Source organism: Heterodontus francisci, chromosome 8, assembly GCF_036365525.1.
Source record: "Heterodontus francisci isolate sHetFra1 chromosome 8, sHetFra1.hap1, whole genome shotgun sequence".
Lineage (NCBI taxonomy): Eukaryota > Metazoa > Chordata > Chondrichthyes > Heterodontiformes > Heterodontidae > Heterodontus > Heterodontus francisci.
This window is the reverse complement of record NC_090378.1, coordinates 62,531,826-62,548,331: the sequence shown is the minus strand read 5'-3', so window position 1 is coordinate 62,548,331 and position 16,506 is coordinate 62,531,826. Positions and strand designations below refer to the sequence as shown.

The 16,506-nt window shown below is 45.6% G+C and overlaps 1 protein-coding gene and 1 long non-coding RNA gene across 4 annotated transcripts in view; one reads left to right on the top strand and one right to left on the bottom strand.

Annotated features, from left to right (window-relative positions):
• Positions 1–16,506, top strand: part of c8a (complement component 8, alpha polypeptide) — a 119,458-nt gene that overhangs the window by 64,439 nt on the left and 38,513 nt on the right. The window lies entirely within an intron of this gene.
• On the bottom strand, positions 4,593–13,202 carry LOC137372861 (uncharacterized). Of its 2 annotated transcripts, none has more exons than XR_010975511.1 (2): positions 12,882–13,202; positions 4,593–6,622 (listed from the first exon to the last, which is right to left on the bottom strand). It is a non-coding gene; the product is annotated as an uncharacterized lncRNA (long non-coding RNA). The 2 variants fall into 2 exon arrangements; XR_010975512.1 differs by having other exon boundaries at positions 12,910–13,202.

Sequence of the window (16,506 nt, the reverse complement as noted above, 5' to 3'; positions counted from 1 at the left end):
GAAACCCTGAGAATCCAGTGTGTGATAGCTGAAACCCCTGATGCTGCATTTCTCCTGGAAAGCCTGCCAGACAAATCCTTGATGCCGCCTGAAGGGAACTGCTCCAAAAAGATCCCAGTGACAGTCGTCTACACGTATTTGGGATGCCAGAAAAAAGACAACTGATAACATTCCATATCTTATCCTTCTCCTTCACAAATTAGCAAGTATTTGGCCAAAATATTTTTTTTAAAAGCTATCTCTGCAGAGAGAACCTCTTTATTTTGTCTTTAACCGGTGTGTGTGTGAGTGTTGAGCTAAGTTAGAAGGAAACTTTTACATTTCAATCTGTGTGTTAATGCTATGTATCTTTATGAAGTACATCTTGTTCTATAATAAATTGATAATTTTATTATTTATTAAAGAAACCTGGTTGCTGGATTTTATTCTGAAATAAAAATAGAGTATATAATTGGCCATATCGGTAATCAGGTAAACATTTGTTGTGACCTGTGGAGAAGTTGAAATAGAGAAAGACAGTGCATTCCTCCCACCTCGGTCGTAACATATAATTGGGGGCTTTATGTGGGATAACCCAAAGCTGGTTCTCGGCAGCAAGCTTCAAAAAGTGCGTGGCGCACCTGCAAGAACTGCGCCGTGGAGCGGCAGCGATATTTCACGCGGTGGATCATTAGCATGGAGGGGGTGGACCGTCCAACCCTGATGACATAGACGGGGCGGGTGTACCATCCCCGGCAATGGTGTCCGGCACCACTGCGCGGGCGCTGGCACCATTTTTAAAGGGCTTCAAGGCCATTGAAATGTTTAAAGTGACAGGTTTGTCAAAAGATTAAAATAAAATTTTACTTACACTTCCAATCCTCTCTCCCACCCCCCCAATGAATAATGCATTTATTATTTGTCCTATCCTCCAAAATAACGACCTTTCCCCCCGAACTTTCTTTCCTTTAACCTTCAACCCCTTTCCACCATCCCCTCAACCAATTGCGTTCGTTTTTACCGCTCCACCACCCCTCCCACCCAGAAAAATTTACTCCTCCCCCCCTCCTCACCAGTATCATGCCTCGGATCTCTGAACAGAGATCTGAAGGCGTGGGAGTTCTGGCCACTGGTCGAAATATCGGCATGGGACAGCCGTTGGGTCAAGGTAAGTGTTTATGCATTGATTTAAATTTATTTAAATATTTAAATGAAGTCTCCACTGCCGAGCAGCGGGGGGGGTGGGGTGGGGGGCGGTGTGGTGGCGCCCCGAAGCCTCGCCACAGGTAAAATGGGGCAGGACCTTCCCGGTGTTGCAGCCCACATGGCGGGCCTCTTCCGGAAATATTTTCCAGGCTCCATCATCACAACCCTGACGATAGGGGGCTGGTAAAATCCAGCCCAATAATTCAGCTGAATTAGCTAGAACTCAGTTACAGACGAAGCAGCTTGAACAGGAAAGAGAATTGGAAACAAAAAAACGTGAGCTTGAACAGGAAAAAGAAATTAAAAAACTTGAACTACAATTTCAAAAGAAAAGATAAGAGAGGCAGGAGAGAGAAAAGAAAGAGAGAGAGAAAGAGAAAAAGAAGAAAGAGAGCAAGAAAGGGTATTCGAATTAAAAAAGCTAGAACTAAAAATACAGGGTGGCCTTGACTCGATGAAAATTCTGATGAGGAAACAACTGACTCCAGCACAGGACCCCATGGAGAGCTATTTAAATTGTGCAAGCCCTCCCGAAATTTGAGAAAAGGGATGTCGAGGCATTTTTCATGTCTTTTGAAAAGATGTTGGTCACTGCTTACGTAAAGCAAGTTGATGGGCAGAGCTCATGAAGTTCATGCCATGCTTTCTGAAGAGGTTTCTGTTGATTATGAGATGGCAAAAAAGGCTATTTTCGCTGCTTTTGAGTTAGTCCCTCAAAACGTACAGGCAGAAATTTTGGAACCTCCGGAGACAGCCTGGGCAGACTTATATAGAATTTGAGAGGGTAAGCAAATTAACTTTGATCTTTGTTTGCGGGCACTAAAGAATGAAGCCATATATGAAACCCTTAGGGAAATAATTCTCCTGGAAGATTTTAAAAATTCACTCCCTCCGTTAGTAAGAACCCATGTAGAGAACCAGAAGGTTTCAACAGCCAGACAGGCAGCTGAGATTGCTGACGATTATGAGCTTGTTTACAAGCCCAAACCTTTTGTCCATCACCCCGACAAACCCAAGAAACATAGAAGGTGGGAGGGTGAAAGGAAGGCAAATAGCTGGGGCCAAGAAGGGATAGCTGGGAATGCCCCAGGATCTCCTCCTCAGGCCAGAAAGGAAGATGCTGAGGCTGGAAGTGAGGTCCGAAAGCTTAAGTGTTTTCATTGCCACAAGGTGGGCCATCTTCGTGCAGAATTCTGGAAGTTGCAGGGTAAACCCATTGTTACCTATTGGGGTACACAAGGCCAATGCGGAGAACAGGACCCTGACTGAGAGTAGGACAGAGCAAGCTGTAGCTCTTGACTGCAGCTGTAAAGCTAAGTATAAAAACCGCTGTGAGTGCTGGGGATGTGAACAAGATACCTGGGAGTTATAGGGAATTCTTGTCAAAAGGAAAAGTGACACTTAATCTCTTGAGTGAGGCAGGTAAATCTATAGTTATACTTCGGAATACAGGAGCCATCCAAACTCTTTGGCTGGGGAAAGGCATAACTTTTCTACCATAGAGTGCACTGAATGCCATGGTTTTAGTGAATGGTATCAGTGGGCAGTATATATCCGTACCTTTGCATCGGGTGCACCCGGAGTGTGATGTAATGTCTGGAATAGTTACCGTAGGAGATGTCCATAGTTTGCCTGTAGACGGAGTTGACCTACCCCTGGGGAATAATTTGGCTGGACGAAGGTAGTAGCTTCTCCATAGTCACGGAAAGGCCAAGTGAAGTCAAAGAGACAGAGCAGTTGCAGGAAAAGGTTCCAGTTTTTCCTTCATGCGTATTGACCCGAGCAATGGTTAAACAAGTTCTATTGTCGGAGGTCAAATTGGCACGACAGACAGCCGAATAACTGGAACTTTCTTTGGGGATTTAGATAATCCAAAGGAAGTGTTCAGTAAGTCTTCTCTGATCACAGCTCAGCAAGCCGATCCAGAGTTAAGTAAAGTGGAACAATCGGCTCTAACTGAAGTTGAAGCAAAGGAAGTTCTGGAAGGCTACTATATTAAAAATCGGATTCTGATGAGGAAGTGGAGACCTCCTCACAGACCTACAGACAAAGAATGGATGGTAGTTCACCAGATAGTGGTACCGCCCAAGTATTGCCTGGAAATATTAAGGATAGTCCATGAAATTCCAATGGCGGAACATGTGGGGATCCAGAAGATCCAATCACGTATAGGTTGACATTTTTACTGGCCAGCTCTTTATCAGGACACGGTGCAGTTTTCTAAAATGTGCCATACATGCCAGATTCTGGGAAAACCACAACCTGCCCTAAAACAGACACCTCTAATTCCCATATCAGTTTTTGGGGAACCATTTAGTACGGTGTTGGTAGACTGTGTGGGACCTTTACCAAAAACAAAAGTGGAACATCAATATATACTCACCATTATGGATATGGTTACTGGATTCCCAGAGGCCACTACCTTGACAACAATTTCTGCTAAGGTAGTGGTAGAAATGTTAACTCAGTTGTTCACTAGAGACTGATTACCGACTGAGATCCAGTCGGATCAAGGTTCCAATTTTATGTTTAAAAATTTTCAGGAAGTTATGAGTAATCTGGGTATAACACAGTTAAAGTCCTCAGTCAACCACCCACAGACAGAAGGGGCTTTAGAGTACCATGAGACCCTCAAAAAGATGATCAGGGCATTTGTCATGAATATCCCCTGGGATTGGGATAAAGGGGTAGAATTTTTTATGCTTGCCTCTAGGGATTCACCTAATGAGTCTCCCGGCTTTGGTCCTTTTGATTTAGTTTATGGTCCAGTTTAGGGGAGGCGGTGGTGTAGTGGTATTGTCACTGGACTAGTAACCCAGAGACCCAGGGTATTGCTCTGGGGGCATGGGATCAAATCCCATCACAGCAGAAGGTGGAATTTGAATTCAGTTAATAAATCTGGAATTAAAAAGCTAGTCATCTAATGATGGCCATGAAACCATTGTCGATTGTTGTAAAAACCCATCTGGTTCACTAATGTCCTTTAGGGAAAGAAATCTGCTGTCCTTACCTGGTCTGGTCTGCATGTGTCTCCAGACCCACAACAATGTGGTTGACTCTTACATGCCCTCTGAAATGGCCTGAGCAAGCCACTCAGTTGTATCTAACTGCTATGAAGTCAATAAAAAGGAATGAAAAATTCCCTTCCTACCCCACATGGACTGCAGCGGTTCAAGAAGGCAGTTCACCACCACCTTCTCAAGGGTGTAAACCGTGGCGCGGAGTCAACTCTCCCTTGTCCCCTTTATTCCCTGTACCCACTTGATCCTGGCCGTCATGTGGGACTGAAGTCCTCTTAATTCAGGCTCAGGCTGGGTGTTTGGGATATCGGATTTCAAGAGAGCCACCCTCCAGCTTAATCCACAGCTACAGTTAATGGCTTAGTACAAAGAGGAGGAATTCAGTCCTTTCTTTAACTATCAATTTACTTTATTCATGTTGTTGTACAATGTAAGAATAAGGCTTATACACTTAGTTAGACAAAAGCATGCAACTCCAACTGAGTTATACAGTTAATAACAAAACTAGCTAGAATTCATAAGCACACCCACTAGGTTCCTCTGATCTTTCCCTGACCTAGTCACAGAATACTTAAGGATATTACCCGAAAAAGGGAGAGTTAACGCTGGCCAGGCATTCCGTTCTCTCTCTCTCTCTTCTATGTCGTCGTCGCGTTGCTCACGCAGGGTCTTCCGCTTCCACGATGGTTGATCTCCGGAGTTTTCACTGGCTCTATGCCCAAAAAGCTCTCTTCTTATCCTCCCTCTTATCTCTCCAAATCTGAGCTGTCTCTTTCCAGTTGGTTTAAGCCTGCTCACCTCGTTCACATCTTCTCTTAATTGGCCCAGGCCCAAAGACCCCAGTATCACACCGTGTCCAAATAAGGCCCTTTTCCTGTGATCGATCCTTTGTCTTGTCTCATAAAGTAATTAGTTCAAACTGGTTTTTACCAGCACAGGCCAGTGTCCGAGCTCCAGGTTACTACAGGTCAAACAATCCCAGCAGTTTGTAACTGATTCTGTATTTCTTGCATCCCCTGGCCAACATCTCCCCCCTCATGATCCAAAGATACTTATCTTAGGATCATCAAGTTTCCCTTCTCCGTGAACCATTCCTGAGAACGTCATTGTCCCCCAATGAGTGTGCAATATTGTTACATATAAAAAGGTACATTATAAAACTTAGTATATACAGTTGTTTTTTCTTACAGTTTTTGTTTATATTGATAACTGTTCCTTCCGTTTCATTATAGTCCCATCATCCAATCTTTGCAAAATTTCATTTTCCCACCTTCTAAGCTAATATACATTGAATACAACAATTATTAGCGCACATAGAATCACTAGGACAGCAATATGTGATACAATTCTGACCCATGGATGTATTTGAACATTGGATCCCCAATTCCAAAACTTACTCCAAAACCCTGGGTCACGCAACAGTTCATTTGCCTTGTCGGCATGTGTTCTAATTGTTTTAGTGTGTTTATTCCATTGATGAATTATCTCTTTTGCCTCTTCTGCTATTTGTGCCCAATCTGCTGTTAGGTGTGGGATGGGTGGTAATTCGGTGGCAATATATTCCCGTACCTCTTGATCTGTATCAGTACGCTGGACCGTAAGATTTTTCTTTATCACTACCCTCTTTATTGGCTTAGGCAGTACTAGTCCACCAACAATCAAGTCCGAGGTTACATTGTGAATGGCTACATTGTGTCCCCCCAGAGGGCACTGTTTCCATCCCTTGTTGTAATTTATAGCAGCCGTGGCTATGTAATACATTTGCTCCACAAGGGCATATTGTAGAAACGTCTGGTTATTTACAGGCAAAATGGACAATGAACAATTTTCATAGGTGCTGAGCCCGCAATTTGTAAGTTTCTGTCTCACTGTCTCTTCCGGATAGGCCCAGTGATTCCCCCCTTGATGACATTATGACAAATCTACCCCTTTCTCAACACCATCCATTACAATGGCATGAGATGGTGGGTTACTTAAAGATATCCAAATACCCTCCTGGTACTTGCCCACGTTATGGACTCTCTTTAAAGGGGAGGTCAAATTGCTTCCGTGTCGGGGAATATGAAACACTGCCCCAACATAATATCTTCCTCTATCCACGTCACATGTACCTAACACTCTGTTAGTTAAGGTCAACCTTCTATTGCGTCCGGTATACCCAATGTTTTTCCCTCTCACACCAACCCATCTACTCCCGCATAATACAAATTTAAATCTTCTCGCTGTCCTTTGTTGGTTTGAACTTTCTTGATCTGCCGAGCAAAGTTGTTTCTGGCCACGGGGTAATCTTCCAGCGTCATCACTGCTTCCGGCATGTTCATTCATCGCAATAGCTCCGATGCGGGTTCACCTATAGTCCCAAATATGGTCAATCCAATTGCAATGCAATGTATCACCCTCTTCATTGTGGGCTGGACCTGTAATATACAAGTGTAATTTCTGCTCTTATTTACAGTTTCTTTCTTATCCTATTTTAAGTCCAGTCTCTCCATACACTGAGCCAGACTGTCTATATCTTGTTCCCAATTTGTTACTGATTCTAACCGTCCATTTCTTCTAGCCCACTTACTTCCCCTGTTTTCTTTATTTTTCTTTCGTTTTTTTCCCTCGATTTCCCTCTGTATGTGGACAGTACAACTTCAGGTTGTCTTTCAAACACCTCCGCTTGGATCCGCAGTTGATCCTGTTCATGACCTCCCTGACCTTAGATCGGAACATCGGTAGCATCAAGCATCACATGCCAACTGTGATTATCTTGTTTTTCTCCTACTAACCTTAACTGATTAATGTGATACCAGCCACTCTTATCTGGCGCCATCAATACTTTGTATACAGATGGACTAGCTTTATCTACTATCTCATAGGGACCGGTGAACTTTGGACTCAAAAATGAGGTGGGCTGGTATATTCTGATCATTACCCTTTGTCCGGGGCTCAACTCTATCGGGCTGGCTTTTGCATCAAAATAAGCCTTGCTTTGCTGTCTCTTCTTTCCCTGTTGGTGAGCTGCCATGTAATTTGCTTCCCTCACCGTTTCTACTAATTGTTGTACCCATTTTTCTGATATAATACTGTCCACCTCGGGTTCGGACAAGTCCAAACCTACCAATCCCTCCATTCCTCTCATGTCCCTTCCCGTCATGAGTTGAGAGGGAATATAACCTATTGATGAAGCTACGGTATTCCTGATTACCATCAACACATAGGGCAGAACAACCTGCCAGGTCACCTTGTGCTGCTGTACCATTTTAGCTATCATGTTTTCCAATGTCCGATTCATCCTTTCCACAATTCCACTAGACTGTGGTCTATAGGGTATGTGGAATTTCTGTTTAACCTCAAAGAGGGTCATGACATTTTGCATTACTTGGGCTGTAAAATGTGTTCCCTGATCTGATTCTATGCTTCGGGGTAAACCCCATCGAGTGAATACCCTTCCTAGCAGAATTTTCGCGGTGATTTTGGCTGTATTTGTTCTGGTTGGGAAAGCTTCCACCCATTTGGTAAACTATTACTAGAATGTATTTAAACCCTCCTGGAGTGGGGGGTAAGGGTCCTACATAGTCTATCTGTAAATTAGTCCAAGGCCCTTCTACTGGTCTAGTATGTCGGAGGGCCCCTTTCTTGACATTCCTATCGGGGCTGTGTTGTGCACAGATCAAACAATTCTTGACGTAGTGTTCCACGTCACCTTTCATTCCAGGCCACCAGCACACCTCCTTTATCCTTTCCAGGGTACTCTCTGTCCTTTTATGTCCCCATAAGTCATGGTACCAGTGGATTATTTGGTTTCGTCCCCCCTCTGGCACTACAAATTTTCCTTCACATAAAACTACTCCGTCCTGAATATATATCCCCTTGTACTCTTTGTATGTGTCTGACTCTACTCCTTCTATCCGTTTTCTCAATTCTCCATCTTTCTTCTGCTCCTCTGTTAAATCCATTACCTTAACCTGTTTTCCTTTCTGTTCCCCAATGTCCTCAATTGGTGGCTGCCATTCCTGCCCACTAACAGCACTTTGTTTGGCTAGCTCATCCGCTTTCCTGTTCCCTTCCGGAGTAAGTTTTGAATGAGCTTTTACCTTCGTGATCCCATATCCTTTCCCCTGTGCGCCTTCAAAGATGTATCTTAATAATGGAGCCGATGGAAGGGGCTTCCCATCCGCTGAGACAAAACCCCTCGCCTCCCATATGGGCAAACGTTCCGTGAGGCTATTACAGACATACATGCTATCAGAATATATAACCGATCCGGGCGGAATTATTCTGGGTGGCCAACCACATATGCGACGGCTGCTAATTCTGCCGCCTGCGCGTTCATGGTGTTAGGCAGTTTTAAGGCTGCGCTAAACTTTTCCTGACCGTGTTCGTCTTCTACATATATCCCGCACCCAGTTTTCCTCTCGCCATCCTGTACTGATGAGGAACCACCCACAAAAATTTTTAAGTGGGGTTCTTCTTGTTCCTTTGCATCTTTACTTTCTGTCCCCGTTGCTTTCTCCAATCCACTCCTACCCCCTCCTTTTTGTTTTGATACAAATGGTCCCTTGGGATCATTTGCTATCATGACTTAACACTCATGTTTCTCTCCTTGATACACTAGGTTGTCTGCCAACATAGTGGTAGTTTTTACTCCTTTTACGCTTATGTTTCTTCCTTGCAACAATAGTGTCCACCTAGCAATTCGGTTCTGACTTACTGACCCGTCTTTGATCCTACCGTCTAATAGTAACTGTACAGGGGTATATTCTGTCAGTATTGTAACTGGGTTCAGTCCCACTATGTAAGTAAAATACTGTACTGCCCAAAAAACTGCTAACAAATGTTTCTCGCACATTGTATACACCTGCATACACGAGGCATACGCTACTGGTCTCAATTTCCCGTGTGTCTCCTGTAACAGAACTGCCGAGAGGGTGGTGTCTGTGGTAGCTACCTCCAATGAAAATGGCTCAGTTGGATTTGGGGTTTTCAGAGCAGGCGCAGCAGCTAGTGCCTGCTTTAAATCTGAAATGGCCTGTGTGTGTTCAGTTTTCCACTCCCACGCCACATTCTTTTTCAATAGTTCCATTAATGGGTCCGCTTTTGTAGCGAATCCATCAATGTGGTCCCTGCAATATCCCACCAAACCCAGGAAAGATCTCAACCCTTTTACATCCCTCAGCCAACCGCTACTACCCTTTGTTGGTCAATTTCTCTCTTTCCCGGTGTCAAGATCATTCCCAAGTAAGTAACCTTCTGTTTCATAACTTGCGCTTTTTTAGGGTTTACTTTTAGTCCCAATTCGTGTAACAATTGTAGTAATTCACTCAGTAACTGATAATGTTCCTGTTCCATTTCAGTTTGTAGCAGTAAATCATCTACATACTGCACCAGACATTCAGGCTTTGAGAACCTTTTTAACCCTTCCCTTAAACGTTGGTGAAATATAGACGGGGAATTATGAAATTCCTGTGGCAGGGCGGTCCATGTATATTGTTGTCCTTGAAAGGTAAACGAAAATTTATATTGGCATTCTTTCTCCCGTGGAATAGACCAAAAACCGTTACTTATGTCTAAAACCGCGAACCACTGTGTGTCCTCATTTTGTTTAACTACCGTCTCTGGGCTAGTTGCTACGGTTTGGGCCATTAATGGGGTTACCTTATCTAATTCTCGATAGTCTATTGTTAGTCGCCAGCTACCATCCAGTTTCCTCACCGGCCAAATAGGTGAGTTGTTAGTGGAGACTACCGGTCTTAATATCTCTTGTAGCAACAAACTCTGTATCACCTTTCCTACCTCCTCTTCTGCCTGTTTTGGAAAACCATACTGCTTCTGTGGTTTGGGATCTGGACCCTGTATACACACACTCCTGGTCATTTTCCCACAACCATGTTTATGTCGAGCAAATACTACTGAATTCCGTGTGATAATTTGTTGTACTTCACTATCGCTACTCATTTCTTCTGGTCTTGTCCACAGTTCCCCAAACGTGCATATCCTATCCTGGTATTCCCCCACCGGGACGGATGAGTGATTTATACTACCCATGCCCAAGGGCATTTGCCAAATCGCGCAATTAACAGGGTCAAAGCAGAGTCCCGCTTTAGCCATGTAATCACACCCTAATATATGTTCTTGTTCTCTGGGTAACTCAATGAGAACCACTGAGTGCTCTATTGCTATGTCCCCCACGCTGACTTCCAACGGAACGCTCACATATCCCACTTGTGAATGTCCTGTAAATCCACGTATTTCTCAATCTACTTGACTAACATTGGTGGGGTTTACGGTGCTTCGGGATCCTCCAGTGTCCCAAAGGAACGTGATCGGGCGGCTCCAACCCTACCATTCACTAGGGGTCTCCCTGTGTTATCCCACCGCGTGTCACACACCCATAACGGAGAGGTCTGCGACCGTCATTGTGGTTCAGGGTACAACCCCGAAGACAGTGCTATCTCTAGTATATCACATTGAGGATTTGACCTATTCGGTCCTTCCACGGGTAGGCTTTGCCGTTTGTTCTGGCCTCCTCTCCGACCTACATTTTCTCATCTCAGGTTTGGGCATTCTCTTTTGAAATGTCCCTCCTGACCACAGTTATAACAGTGGGTCGGCCCGCCCGGAGTTCTCCCTCTTCCTAGGACGGATCCTCTCCCAATGCCTCTACCCCTTCCTCCTGTCTGAAAGGCTGGGTGGGGTGCCCCTTGTGCAGTTCCCCTCCCTTCATTTCTCCAGGTTATTGTCTGATCTTTTACAGGCATCGCCTTTCCCCCAGGGGCCTTGGAGAATGTTGTTGTTTCCTTCTCCCATGCTCTAACCATCCTCCTGAGTACCCAAGCCTCTATGTGCGTGTCATCAGAGGGATCAAATTGATCTAGTGCCCTTCTTGACTCCTCAGTGCCATGCGACACCAGCGTTCTCAGCCATCGGTTTCTAATCTCTGGCGTTGGATTGGCTCTATCTAGGTTTGCGCCATATACCCCTTGAAACACCGCCCAGATGCGAGCCGCAAACGCGACAGGGTGTTCACCTTTCCTTTGATAGCATTTCGTTAGCGCCTCCACTGGGTCCCCTCTGTTAGCGCCCATGATATTTAATTACTTGTTCTTTTAAATCCTCATTTGTGCCTCTACCGAGTTTTTGTTCCTCCGGTAGGGCAGAGTGTATGTGTGGGTGTAGGCACATTATAATTAATTTTCTTTCTTCAGCATCATCTAAGCTGTGTATTCCTCTCTGTTGACTGACCGCTTGGAACAGCTCCCTAGGATCATCCCCGGGTGCGCACGTCCCAATATCTTTCGCAATATCCCTCAATTGCTGTACCCCCATTGGAGTGGAATATGTCATACGCGGGCCAGCTGCCACCTGGCCATCTGCCCCTATCGCTGCCCTAGTAGTCACAAGGGGGGCCATGGGGACTGATGACTCCTTTGGCTCTGGCTCATATGCTGGCAGAGGATCCTCGAGTAGAGGGTCTCCATCATCATATCCGTATCTAGCCGCTTCGTCTGCTAACTCAATCCAATCTATGCCCCCTTCACCATTCTCCTCACTTCCTTCGGGTGCAAAAGTACAGATTATACCTCTCTGCGTGGCTAGCTGCTCTTGCAGTCTCGCTATGTATTTTTGACACTTTGTGTGATCACCTGAATTACTTCTTTTTTCCTGAGCTGCCCTCTGAATCACATTCATGGCAGTTTTTAAATCACTACATTGCTGCTTCCATCCTTCCACCTCAGCTTTAGCTGCTTGGGCTTCTCCCTCTCGCCTACTTTTTTCCGTAACTAGTTTTTCACACTGTAACTGATATTGGTTCATATGCATCAAATCCGCACTTCTCTGTCCCTGCAAATCAGTTACTTTTTCACTAAGGCGGGCTGCCTCCTCACTGAGTTTTTTATTCTCTTCCTCTAGTCTGTTCTGCTCATTTTAAGCCTGCTGTTGGCATTCTATCCATTCCTCAAGTAAACAGCCGATAGCTACTGACTTCTGTATCTTTTTAAATTTCCTAGCTGACATCTTTGCTTGTGCATTCTTCCAAAGGGCTTCCCCTACGGGTTTTCCCTTGTCGCTAGTGTGACCAGTATATTCTCCATGTTGTGGCCACTTCGCTATTACGTATTTTTGGAGGAGTCCCTTCCAATCAAAACATTCCGAGTCTGCAAGGTTTGGAGATTCCCTTTGTTTCATCATCTTATGTTAGTAGCTACAAATTAACCCCTAAGTTCCTGTTCTCTCTGTACTTTGCCAATTTGGTTCGGCTCGAGTCTCCCGCTGATTCAACGGATTTATCCTTGAGCCCACCCAGGGACGCCAATTATGTATACCGTGGCGCGGAGTCAACTCCCCCTTGTCCCCTTTATTCCCTGCACCCACTTGATCCTGGCCGTCATGTGGGACTGAAGTCCTCTTAATTCAGGCTCAGGCTGGGTGTTTGGGATATCGGATTTCAAGAGAGCCACCCTCCAGCTTAATCCACAGCTACAGTTAATGGCTTAGTACAAAGGGGAGGAATTCAGTCCTTTCTTTAACTATCAATTTACTTTATTCACGTTGTTGTACAATGTAAGAATAAGGCTTATACACTTAGTTAGGCAAAAGCATGCAACTCCAACTGAGTTATACAGTTAATAACAAAACTAGCTAGAATTCATAAGCACACCCACTAGGTTCCTCTGACCTTTCCCTTACCTAGTCACAGAATACTTAAGGATATTACCCGAAAAAGGGAGAGTTAACGCTGGCCAGGCATTCCGTTCTCTCTCTCTCTTCTACGTCGTCGCCGCGTTGCTCACGCAGGGTCTTCCGCTTCCACGATGGTTGATCTCCGGAGTTTTCACTGGCTCTATGCCCAAAAAGCTCTCTTCTTATCCTCCCTCTTATCTCTCCAAATCTGTGCTGTCTCTTTCCGGTTGGTTTAAGCCTGCTCACCTCGTTCACATCTTCTCTTAATTGGCCCAGGCCCAAAGACCCCAGTATCACACCATGTCCAAATAAGGCCCTTTTCCTGTGATCGATCCTTTGTCTTGTCTCATAAAGTAATTAGTTCAAACTGGTTTTTACCAGCACAGGCCAGTGTCCGAGCTCCAGGTTACTACAGGTCAAACAATCCCAGCAGTTTATAACTGATTCTGTATTTCTTGCAGCCCCTGGCCAACAAGGGCAATAAATGCTGGCCTGGCCAGCGACACCCACATCCCATGAATGAATAAAAAAATCATGAGATAAGAGGTCCTTAAAACTAATCAAAGAAAAGTTTTTAGAACAGAGGGACGAATCTTCCATGTTAGATTATGTATCCGTGTTCAGGGAAACAGCTCACGAGAGCCTGCAAAGTGGCTCAGGAACACCCAAAAGCTTCCCAAACAACCATGAAGAAATGGGCAGACAAGCGTATCAAGATCTGAACATTTCAACCAGGGGATGAAGTGTTGGTGTTATTACCTTTACAAGGTAAACCGCTGAAAGCACGGTTCAGTGGACCATATAGAGCAGTCAAAAGAATTGGTAAAATAAATTATTTGATTGACAACCCAGATCGCCGGAAAAAGAATTGACTGGTTCACATAAATATGTTGAAACAATGGCCATAATTTAACACCCCACCCCCCCCACCCTGCCCCCGCAAAAAAGCAGGAAAGTGGCAGAGGATGGGGCGTAAAATAGAGCGAGTGGCTCGGGGGCCCTTGCTGACCAGCTCCCACCTCTGACACCACTTTATGCGGGGCAGCGGCGGCGAAAAACGGCCTGCCCGCCCCAGTCCAATCAAGGCCCTTAACTGGCCACTTAGCCAGCACTTAAGGGCCTCCCCACCGCCGCCATGGGGACTTTATGCCTGGCCGGTCGGGTGGCCCAGGCCCGAGAGATGCCACCTGACAAAAGCTCTCATGGCTTGTGGGGGGGGGGGGGGGGCCTCATGATCTTGCACCCTGTGCCCGACGGAGGGCCACCCCTGCTGCCCCAACCACCCCCAACACCCCCCCTGTCCCCCCAATCAACCACCTTTGGGTGATCAGTCGGGCCCTGGCAAGGCACCAAATAATTACCTTCATTCTCCGGGCTTCCCGACATCTTTTTCCCAATGGCTGGGTTGCAGTCCCAGCAGTGGCCACTGCTCCTGGTGGCTCTGCTGGGACTAAGAGCTGCCGGCCCGCTGATTGGCCAGCAGCTCTATTAGACAGAACTTCCTGCCTCAAGCGGGTGGAAGTCCCGCCTCAGACCAATTAAAGGCCAGGGAACTACAAAATGTGGATCGGATCCCTAGGCCAGGTGGATGAGGGTTCGCCATCAACTTTTCAGAGGGAAAAATCCCAGCCAATATCTCCACTGAGAGGTGGATAAACAAGAACAGGTATGTCAGGTAGTAAGGACAGTGAAGGATGAAAGGGATAGTGAGGATGAGGCAGAAGGAAGCCTAGACAATTCTCAAATTGAACCTCCTACTATCTGGTTAGCTAATACTGAATTGTTCGGGAGACTATACACTCTGCTTTCATATGTAGATGCATAACAACAAGAAGACATAACAAGGCTACTCACAGCATTTAAAGGAGTCTGTAGGGATAAACCAGCATGTACAACCTTAGCCATACATGATGTGGATGTAGGAGAATCCTATCCTATAAAACAGCATCTTTACTGCTTAAGTCCAGAGAAACAGGCCCAGGTGAAAACAGAAATCCAATACATGCTGGAAAACCACCTAATTGAACACAGTCAAAGCAGCTGAAGTTCCCCAGTGGTGTTAGAGCCTAAACCTGACAGTTCAACTAAATTTTGCATGGACTACAGAAAGGTTAATACAGTAACAAAGACAGACTCCTACCCAATTCCTCGCTTGGAAGACTGTATTGATAGAGTGGACAGTGCCATGTTTCTTAGCAAAATAGATTTGTTAAAGGGACACTGACAGGTTTCTTTAACATCCCCAGCTAAAGAAATGTCGGCCTTAGTCACACCTGACAGTCTTTTCCAATGCCAAGTGATGCCATTCGGGCTAAAAATTCCCCATCAACTTTTCAGAGACTAATGAACCAAGTGGTAGCCAGTGTTCCTAACTGTGTGGTTTAGTTTGATGATGTGCTGGTATACAGTGAGCTGAAATTTATGGCGGCAGACGTAAACAATGGCAGCACGCACTTGCGGGCCGCACATCGCTGAGCCGCCGGGATACTAAACACAGCAGCTCATTTAAATGGCCGGGGCAAATGCCCCCCCCTCGATAACATGAAGGAGGTGGGCTCTTTGTCCCCGCAATGGTGTCAGGCGCTGTTGCGCAGGCGCCAACGCCATTTTTAAAGGGCTTTCAGCCCTACATCTCAATTTAAATTTTTAAAGAGATATTAAATTAAAATTTATTAAAAAACTATTTAATAAATGTTTCCAGCCCCTCTCCACCCCTCCCATAACCATACCATTCATTCTTTGCCCTATCCCCCTAAAATACTTACCTTGTGTGCCTGACCTTTCCCCCCACAGAGTTCATAAACTTTTGACTTCACCCCTTCCCACCATCCCCTACACCAATCTGATTAGTTTGACCCTGCTCCACCACCCCCCCCCCCCCCCCACCACGCACTGAAATACCTACCTGCTCCCCACTCCCCACCAGTGTCTTGCATCGGATCCTCGGACGGGTATCCGAAGGCACGGGAGTGCCGGCCACCAGCAGCCCAAAACAGACAGCGGGAGCGGGTAAGTACTTAATTCATTTATTTTAATAAATTAACATATTTAGATTTGGCTTCTGTCACCAAGTGGCGGAGTGGCCAGCACGAGGCCTCATCGCCGCCAGCAATATCGGGCCAGGCCTTGCCAGCATCGAGGCCCATGGTGGGCCTCTCTCGGAGGCATTTTACAGCCTCCCCACCACGACCCCGCGTCGGGGAGGTGGCCTGTAAAATCCAGCCCAGTGACACTTGCAAGGACCACGTGGAACAACTGGGAGCTCTATTTAGAAAATTACAATCAGCTGATTTGGTGATAAACCTTGCCAAAAGTGAATTTGCCAAAGCGCAGGTAACGTACCTAGGGCATATTGTAAAGCAAGGACAAGTGTTGCCAAGTACAGCAAAAGTACAAGCATTGATGGAGTTCCCTGCACCTAAGACTAAATGAGAAATCATGAGGTTTTTGGGGATGTGTGGTTTCTACTGCAAGTTTGTACCAAATTTTAGCGCTATAGCTGCCCCACTAATGAATTTGCGACAAAAAAAAGAAAGCCAAGTTAGTGTGGTCAGGAGAGTGCCAAGCAACTTTTAAAAGGCTGAAATCCATTTTGATCAATGTACCAGTGTTGGCTGTGCCAAATTTCACT